Below are 10,000 nucleotides of genomic sequence, written 5' to 3'. Positions count from 1 at the left end.
TAGATGGAGCAGTGGAGACTTAAGTTGCTAAATGTTTGATAAAAGCCAGGCCATTGTCATATAGCTGATGTGATTCAAACACGAGTCACTGAATCCAAATTTATCGTTATTTTTTTTCTGAAATATATTGTAAGTTATTCTTAAAAATATATATGTCCATGAAGCAGTTTCCAATCCAAAGGGGAAAACTTAGGCCATGAAATGAGATCTATATAAATCAATGTTCTTAACCCACAATCTGGCTCATCTAGTTCAGGGCAAAGGTCATTACAGCCTCCATGGTCGGGAAGCATAATGCAGAGAAGTCCCAACATTCTAAACTTTTCACTCACCGCATGTTCAAGGGCATGAAGCAGAACTAGCTAACCTGTCTTTGTTGCTGTTCTTGTTTATATATTTCATTATTTGAGGATAACCAAACTTCTTCTTCTAAACAAAGGATATGCAATTATCTCGAACCTCATATCAGTTCTTGAAGGTTTGCCTTACAAAAGATTGAACTTTTGGCATGAGGGCCTATAGAAGGTCAATTGACTCTGTCTCCTATCAGTGAAGCATGGAGGACCTACAGATGCTTTGCCTTCTAGTCTTGATGACAGGTTAACCACCAAGCCTTAGGGTAATGAGAAAATAAGACACCAAGAAACTGAGTATACCTATCACAAAGGTGGGAGTTAATGTCACCACTGATGATAATCATGGACACGTGTTTGCAGACTGAATTTGGGCAAATACTATTTTACTGTCCAAAACTGAGGAAGAACTATAGTCTCTCAAATATAGGAAAGCAGTGTGATGCAAGTATAGGGGAAAAAATAGGTTAGATTATCAAGAGAGTTTTAGTAAGTACTTAGGAAATGATCTGGGCATGGCTCAAAACCATCAAATATTTTCTATGAAAGAAAATGCTCAAATAAATCTGATCAAGGTATAACCGATGTGCAGTTACCTGTACATGTTACAAATATGCAGTTCAATGAGTTTGAGCATGTATAGATACACTCATGAAATTATAATCATTTCCATCATCCTCCCAAATATCCTTGAGTCTCTTTATAATCCATCCCTCACCCAGAAAACCAAGGATTGGCTTTTAGTCCCTGAATATTAGATTTTTATATCAATGGAATCAGAGTATGTACTCTATTTTCCCCCTTTGGGATTTTTTTTTTTCCACGCAGTATAATGATTTTGAGATTTATTCATGCTCCAATCTGATTTTACGTTTTATATGGTTACTAGCCACTAGATTAAAGAAACAAAGAGGAAATTGTCTGTTCTTCGACCAGACATTCTGTTTCTCTAACAGCCTAAGACGGATAATTCCCTACTTAAACTTTGTTCACTAGTAATTCCCTCCGCTTGGTATGCATTTCCGACAGATTGCTGCATAGCCAGCTCCTCCTTGACATTCAACTCTCAGCTTAAATGTCATAATCTCAGCTTGCATTTCACCATTTCAGCAAGACTTTTCCCCTTGCCTAAAGTAGCATTCCTAGTCACTACTAGTATGACACCTTTAATTTAGTATCGGCCGTCTCTCCCAGCTAGAATGTACAACCCATGAGAGAAGGAACTTTATCGGTCTTGTTGAAAGCTATATTCCTAGCACCTAGAACAATGCCTGATGCATGGGAGGTAATCAATAAATAAATGAAGAAATAAATCTTTGCCAAGCCTTTCATCTTATGTTTATGGGAAAATATGGAGACCTATGAGCTGAATGATAGTACAATGCAGTGCAATTGTTATAAGTTGAAGGAATATCTTCAAAGTATGATGATTAACGGCTCTTATTCAACCTGTATGAGGATTTATATTCACGGCTTTAAGTTCTGTCATATTCCAGTTTGTATACATTAAAAAAATAAAGCACTTAGCTGCAACTAATTATTTTTTCTGTATGATGTGAAGCTATAAGGATAAATTCTGCTTCAAGAGCCCCCAACCAAGGGCACACACCCTTGGCAGATGCACAGTTGTTTGCATAGGGTTGTAAGTGACAGTGAGCTTAATAAACACCACCGTGCTGAACCTGCTGAAGTTTCAAGGACAACTCACTGGTTTTGGTGGAAATATAAAATCCAGAGTAAGATAGGAAAGAGTTTACTTCTGCTTTGCTCTCATCAACAGAAAACCTAGAATCTTATAGTTTATTTCTAAGCTGCAAAAGTGAAAACAGATTCAGTGGTTTGTCTACAGAATAGTAAGAAGAGTAATATAATGAGGACATGGTTCCATAGCGTAGCGGTTAGCACGTCTGCTTTACACACAGAAGGTCCTGGGTTCACGCCTCAGTGGAGCCATGGTCCATAGTCTACAGCCATGCCACCCTGAACAAGCCCAATGTCTGATCTCAGAAGCTAAGCAGGGTTAGGCCTGGTTAGTACTTGGATAGGAGACCACCTAGGAAGACCAGGTGCTGTAGGCATAAATAATAATAACTTTTTTGAAAAAGTAATATAATGAGTATTGCATACAATGAATGGTAGAAGGAATGGGCAGTGTTTATTCTGTTAGCTGTTTTCAAATAATTCCCTACTGAAAAAAAAAAGAGAGAGAGAGAGAGTCCTGGTTTGACTTGATGTAGAGAACTTATATCCTTTAATATCTGATACCACCTAGTTTGCTCAGGAAGACCTATCGGATGGTCTGAGATGCCCAGAGATGAAATGACCTCTTACTGACTTCAGACATATAAGCGTTTAGAGCCGGCTTTGTAGGATGGACTTGAGAATGTGAATCGCTACTTGGATAATGGCAGGTGTAGAATTCATACCAACTCAGAGATATAAATTAAAATGTACCATAATATTAATAAAACCATTCATTGTTATTTAATTCACTGAGGATGGGAGTTAGTCCATTTACCTTTTAAAATAGGTGAAACCCTGAGTTTGTCCCTAAATCTCTTATTGATATGCCTAATCCACTTCAGGGGTAGGTTTGAACAGTGTTAGGGATTTGCAATGTGTTTGAAATTCTACCTTGTACCGTTAGGGAGGGGACAAAGAAGAATTTTTTTTTTTCAAGCCAGAAAAGAGTAGTTTGTAGTAGGGTGTAGAGAGGCTTAGGCTTCTAGAGGTCTTTGTCACCACCAAAAACCGTTCTTTGATCCTTAATTTCCATTCAACTGGGTGGTGGCATGTAGATGCTAGCTGAGAGGGAACTGTCCAGTGGCGTGGGTGCTGAATTGTAGAGCACTGGAGGGGATGTTTTCTCAGCAATATCATTAGTAAAATTAACTGTCGGCAATAAGATAAGCTCGCCCAACTTACTGACTTAGTCATTCTATTTTTCAAGATCATATTACTACCCAGGGAAAGGCACTAACTATCGCTGTATCTTCCTTTGACATAGACATTTATTTCAAATGGTAAGAAGTACAGGACATAGTAATCCATAATAAGTCGTAGGCTGCATCTTTTTTTCTGGATAGTTTTCTCCGTTAACAAGAAGTGGAGACTAAAGGAAGAACAGAGATATATTATGTGGAAGCAAAGCCATTTCTAAATACTATTGCTGCGTGGTGTATTCCCGGAGGCACTGACAGCTCCTTATAAGGCGAATGAACATTTCAGCTAAAGTTTGCAAGGAAAACATAAGGCTAATTACAAAGGATTCTCTTGTCCCTCAGCAAACTGCAGGGGGCAAGAGTGAGCTTGTGTAAGTACTAAGAGCTAGATTTCCCTGGGTGCTATCTTCTCACATGTGTTTTTTAAATCTTCCAACTTGTGATTATTATTTTTCAGCACTGGATTAGTGAATCATTTTACATAGTGCCATTATGTAAAATAAAATGATACTTTGTTTCTCTGCATTGGCCAATTACTTGCTGGAGAAAATTGGACTCCTGAAAGACACATGTGAGCGCAGTTTGGCAGATGACAGGAAAGCCTTGTAAAATGCTCCCAGATGTTCAGTGCCATGGAGGGGAAGATGCCAGAAACAAGGAGCAAATTAAGGTGGGTTTCAGATGTTATGCAATCTATGGAAGTAAAAACTAAGAAAACAAATTAGATCACAGACATGAAATCCCACCGGAAGGGCAATAATCATAGTCTTACTAGATCAAACCCATTTGCTCATTTTCTCCCTTTTGCCTGAAGCTATTGTAAAACAAATATTAAGGAATGTTATTGCCAATTCTTAATACAGTGGTCCCCCCTTATCCACGGGGATATATTCCAAGACCCCCAGTGGGTGCCTGCAACCATGGGTAGTACCGAACCCTATATATACTATGTTTTTTCTTATATAGAGATAACTATGATCAAGTTTAACTTATAAATTAGGCACAGTAAAAATTTAACAGTAACAATAATACAGAACAATTATAATAGTATGCTGTAATAAAAGTCATGTGAACGTGGCTTCTGTCTTTCTCAGAAAACTAGCCCACGTTTATTTTTTCTTCACAATTTCGGGGATAGAAGATTTGATCTTAACATAGATCGTAGCAAATTCGGCATATAGTTTTCCACTTAAAGGAAGCACTTTACGGCTTCTCTTTGGCATATCTGAATTGCCAGCATCACTGCTCTGTGCTTTGGGACCATTGTTTAGTCAAATAAAGTTTACTTGAACACAAGCACCGAGATGCCACAGCAGCTGATCTGATCACCAAGAGGGCTACTAAGTGACTAATGGGCGGAGAGTAACTACAGCATGGAGAGGCTGGGAAAAGATGATGTGCATTTCGAGCAGGATGAAGCAGGATGGCGTGACACTTTATCTTGCTAATCTAAACAGTACGCAATGTAGAGCTTATGAATTGTTTGTTTCTGGAATTTTTCATTGAGTATTTTTAGATGGCAGTTGACCACGGGTGACTGAGACCATGGATAAGGGACTCTGCTGATAAGAGGGGGTGACTGTAAAAATCACATCATGTGAACCAGCTCATCTTGTCTGCACAGGGCCCCAGGAATGCAAATGGACAGAATGTGGACTGGTTTTTTTGGTTGGTTGATTAGTTGGTTGTCAGAAGAAGCACCACACAACAAATAATCAACAAGACCGCCTATTAAAAAAAAGGCAAAAAAGTGCCGCATAATAATTTTGTTATTCAAAAGCATAAGCATCATAACTAGAGTCGCCTTCGAACTTCAGAGAGTCATTGGAGAGCCTGTCCCTCCCTTGATAAGAGGGTTTTTAACTGATCTAGAGCAGAGCCAGAGGAAGTAAGAGTTGCAGAAGCGGCCTCCTCTGAGGGCCAGGATTGGTCGAGGACAGTACTTGTCCTAGCAGCAAACAGCTGGCACATGGCACAGGAGTCACTGAGCCTTTGATAGAGGGACTGCTTACAAAGGCAGGAATAAGGGACTCAAGATGGGAAAAGCCATAGTGGGAGGCAGTATCCTTAGTGAGCAGGAGAGGGAGAACCCAGGAAGAAACTCCCTACCCTGTGAGCCGTATCTGCAGAGGAAGGGCTGGCTGTCCAATAGGGCTGCTTCCGCTAGAACAGTGCAGCCACCGCCAAACAATTAAGGGAGATGGGAGACTAGATACTGCACCTCTTTCTCTTACTAATTCCTCATCCCCTGATGATGCCACAGTTTGTCCCAACCCCACCGGTAGCCCAGGGCAAGGAAGCTTTGTTGAACGATTCTTGACGTCTAGGGCCTGGCAGGATGGAGAAAAATGAAATTCAGACCTGGAGGGAAAAGTGGAGAATCTATAGCACATCCCACATTTTTAAATTATTTTATTCTTTGAAATACATTCCCCCGAATAATCAGTGTTCATGCTTTTATGGATAAGTATACGGAGGTTAAGAGTGGGTTAAAGATTTGCCCACATTTAAATAAGGATCTGCCTTATTTCACAGTCTGCGAACTCTGCTCCTTGTTCCATGCTGCTTCTCCTCACCCCCCTCCACCCCCATGTTTCCAGTGATCTTTAGGGGTGATAATCCACAGAAAAATACACTGTCATATCGCCTCTCCTCCGTATTGACATCTACTTTTCACGTAGTACTGAGCGTTGTCCCAAAAAAAGAGATCCAGGATCCACAGAAAACCTCACCGGAACTTCTCCGGCAAGAAGCTCTATCCTACTGTTCTCTGTCCTGTCCTTGGTCCATCGCTGCCGTTTCTCTGGGATGCTTACAAAAAAAGCAGGGGGAACTTGAGCCAAGGGTTCTGGGCAAGCCCTGAAATGCCATTCTGGGAACTCGTGCCATTAGTAAATGGATCTCGAAGGCACATCGTGAAGGTTGTAGACAGACCACTGCCGACAAATTATAGATTTATTCAATATGTCTGTTTTGTTGTATAAGTAATTTAGACTTCTCGTGGACTCCTTTTAGTAAGATGAGACCGAATCTCAGGTTTTCAGACCACCAAAAAAGACTGAAGCTTTCTTTAAAATAGTAAGCGTGAGAAAGTCAAAGAATCGAATTTTCAAAAAAAACGGCGTAAAGTACTATCAATCTCAGGCGACATGCCTTTCGTATACTTTAACCTTTTATCTTTAGTTTCGGACCTTCAAAAAAGTTGCAAAAAATATCCACAGACCTTCACTGAAATTCCTCAAATGCTAATGTTTTCTCACATTGTTCCCTTTCTCTTATTATCACATGCACGCCCACCCACACAATTATTTTTTTCTGAGTTTGAGTTATTGGAGAATAAGTTGCAGACATAATGCAACCTTACTGCTAAATAGCTTGGTGTCCATCTCCTAAAAAACAGGGATATTTATGTATATAATCACAGTATAATTATAAAAATCAATGGTAATCGATACTGTAACAATAATGTTTAATGGTTTCAGTAATGCCTTTTACGGCAAAAGGGAAAAAAATCTTGAGTAAAGTATCCAATTCAGAATAATAAGGTTCATTTAGTTGTCAAATCTCTTGAATGTGCTTTAATCTAGAATACTTCCTTGATCTTATTTTACTTTTCATGACCTTTACATTTTTTTTAAAAAAAGGGTTCAGGCCAGTTATTTTGGAGAATGTCTCTCAACCTGGGTTTGCCTGATGTCTCCTTGTAAGGAAACTTGGATTACCTTCTTTTGGCAAGAATACCACAGACATGGTGTTTTGTCTATCTCTGCTTCATATTTAGAGGCACATGACGTGTATTTAACCCATTATTGATGATGCTTCACTTTGATTTAAGGCAGGGGTTGACAAGTTTCTACATTATCAAGTTATGATTTTCCCTTTTTAATTAATAAGTAACTGTGGGCAAATGAGACTATATGTGTTCTTTTCATCATTCACCCATCCATTTTAACATCCGTTGATGATTTTTGCCTGAAATAATAATTATGGTGGAAGCCAAGTGGTTATTTTCAAATTCCATTATTTCTTCTATATTTATTAGTCAGCATTCTATTATACGGAAGAACTATTCCTTAATTACTTAATTTACATTTCTATGGATTCATTGATTACTATTTTTTTCAATGAGTTATAATAAATGAGTATTATTATTTATTTTGATGCTCAAATTACCCTAAATTTGCATGGTGGAAATTCATACTGGCTCACATATCTCTTAGACATTTCCCCATCATTCTTCGAGCATGTCTTTATTTGGGGCACAGCAATACATTCTAAGTTCATCTCGTGCTTTCCCTGATTCATCTCTGAAATTAGCCTGTTTCCAAGGGTATCTGGTGCTATTCATGAAGATAGTATTCGGACACTAGATCTAAGTGTTAGGTGTACTTTTTACTTTTTTAGCAGACTAGATTAATGCATACCTTTCCCAAAGCGGTCTTTCCGTCGACAAGGATAGTTTAAACTCCAATGTAGATAGAGCTTTTTATTGAGAAAAACATAAACATTCGGCAATAATAACCTTTAAATTATAAGAAACTGCAATTTCAGCTGGGGGGAATTTGGACACTCTCCCCCCACCCCCCAACATGACATACTAAGAGCGCAGGCAAGGATTTTTGCAGCCTCAATACTCCATTCTCTTGCTTCAAAGTGCCCCTAACTTCTCTCTCCCACGTCATGGTTCCCAAGAGAATTTCTGCATGGGGTCTAGTTCATCACCAAGAAACTCGATGTTACCAAACTTTATATTCAGGTTTAGGTTAAATTGATTCACCCAGGTGAGAACATTAGTTCGTGACTGTGTTTATGGACCTCCAAGTACCATCCCAAGAGACAGTCAGCAGGCTTTGGGATGGTGGGATGCCATGAGTCTGAGAGCCTCCCCCCGCACTCCTCCCAGGGAATACGGTGCTGGAAGAGGGGCTCCATAACTGAACCCCATGCTCCTTCCCCATATGAATTCCAGGTACATATTAACAGTTTAATTTTGTTAAGAAGGTGTCAGCTCCGCATCCTTTGCATTCCATTACCCACAATGCTGTCTAATTTTGTGCCTGCTTTGAAACGCAAATGACGACATTCTGCCAGGAGGATCTCAGCCTGCCTGCTCTTTATAAAATGGAGAAATGGGGTAATTATCACTGAGGAGAGGAAAAGATATATTTTTCACATTTGGTGTTTTTAGAAAGTGGGGTGTGTGTGTGTGTGTGTGTGTGTGTGTGTGTGTGTGTGTGTGTGTGTGTGTTTTGGGAGGCTGTACTGGGGAAAAGAGGTGGAGGTTAGGCAAAGAGCGATTGGAGTTCTGTGTACTCATAATGAACCAAGAGTTGCCAATAATCATGAAACGATTCTGAAAGTCCTTCTGATTAGAAGGGGAACCCATTTTGTTAAAAATGATCGTGCAGCGTAGTGCCGAGGGTGTGCTAACACACCGCGTCATCAGAATCCTGGGAGAACCAAGATTAGATCATGAAGCAAGAGGCTTAGACTCAAAGGTGGAACTTTCCTAGTCTCGTGAATGGTTCAAAGAGGGGATGGGGAGAATGGAGATAGTTAAGGGAACCAGAAAGAAGGATGAAACACACGTTTTTTTCTCCTCTTTTCCTTTCCTTCTCCTTCCTTTTTTTCTTCCTCTACCACAGCAAATGATCAACAAATCCTATTATCCCTACTCCACCCCATAGTTAATATTAAACAAATTTAGGCATCTTAATGTATTGGAGTGACATATAGAAATGAGTAAAGTAGTGTTTTATTTTGCAAACATAGTCAATAAGCTAGGGAAAAGGTAAACCTCGTCTAATAAAAGAAGGAATTAGCATGCCACCTGTCTTACATGTATAAGGACTCCTCACACGTTTGTAAAAATATTGACTTTCATCAAGCCCATCATCATGGAGCCCGGGGGAGACAGGACTTATCTTTTTGTTTTGTTCGGTGTTATGTAGCCAGCCCTTCGAATCATCCTAGGTGTGTAGTAGATGCTCAATAAGTACCGAATGGCTAGGTGAGCAAAAGTGTTTACACCTTTCGTCATCATGTACTCCTGTCTCCTCCCCTGTGCAAAACTGTAGTGGACTCCGTTTCCTTTGTTACCATAGACCCCTTAACTCACTCTGGCACTACTCTATGAGAACTACTTTCTTTTTTAAAAAAAATATTATTGTTCAGTTCGATTTGACATACAATGTTATATTAGTTCAGGGGGTACAATACAACACGAGGATTCGACATTTGTGTAACTTACAAAGCGGTCACCTTGATAAGTCTGGTACCCGCCTGACACCACACCACAGTGATCACAGCATTTTTGACTATATGCTCTGGGCTGGACTTTGCACCCCTGTGACTATTGTTGTAACTGGCGGTTTGTACTTCCTAATCCTTTTTACCTTTTCCACCCATGCCCCCGACCCAGCCCCCCTCCCCGATCTGGAGATGACCAGTGTGTTCTCTGGATCTATGACTCTCTGTCGGTATTTTTTACTAGGAGTACACACTGCTGCCAATTTTGCTTTCTCTTAAGTCCTCTCTGTACTTTCCTCTCTGCGTCAAGTGTGGTAGTTCACCGTGAACTTGACTTTAAACTCTTCTCTCCCTCTGCTTTTCACTTGCACGTGACTTTTCTCATACCTCCTCTGGCTCTACTCATAACAGTGTGAGTATTCAGTAGTATCATCCATTTATAATACATTTAAAACT

At 39.8% G+C, this 10,000-nt stretch overlaps 1 pseudogene; it reads left to right on the top strand.

The window, feature by feature from the left end:
- The first annotated feature begins 2,315 nt into the window (after positions 1-2,315).
- On the top strand, positions 2,316-2,431 carry LOC111738080 (annotated as a pseudogene).
- The last annotated feature ends 7,569 nt before the right edge of the window (positions 2,432-10,000 follow it).

This window comes from Pteropus vampyrus, unplaced genomic scaffold, assembly GCF_000151845.1.
Source record: "Pteropus vampyrus isolate Shadow unplaced genomic scaffold, Pvam_2.0 Scaffold34, whole genome shotgun sequence".
In the NCBI taxonomy this organism is placed as follows: domain Eukaryota; kingdom Metazoa; phylum Chordata; class Mammalia; order Chiroptera; family Pteropodidae; genus Pteropus; species Pteropus vampyrus.
Note: the sequence above shows the minus strand (reverse complement) of the source record. Positions and strands in the feature narration are given on the sequence as shown.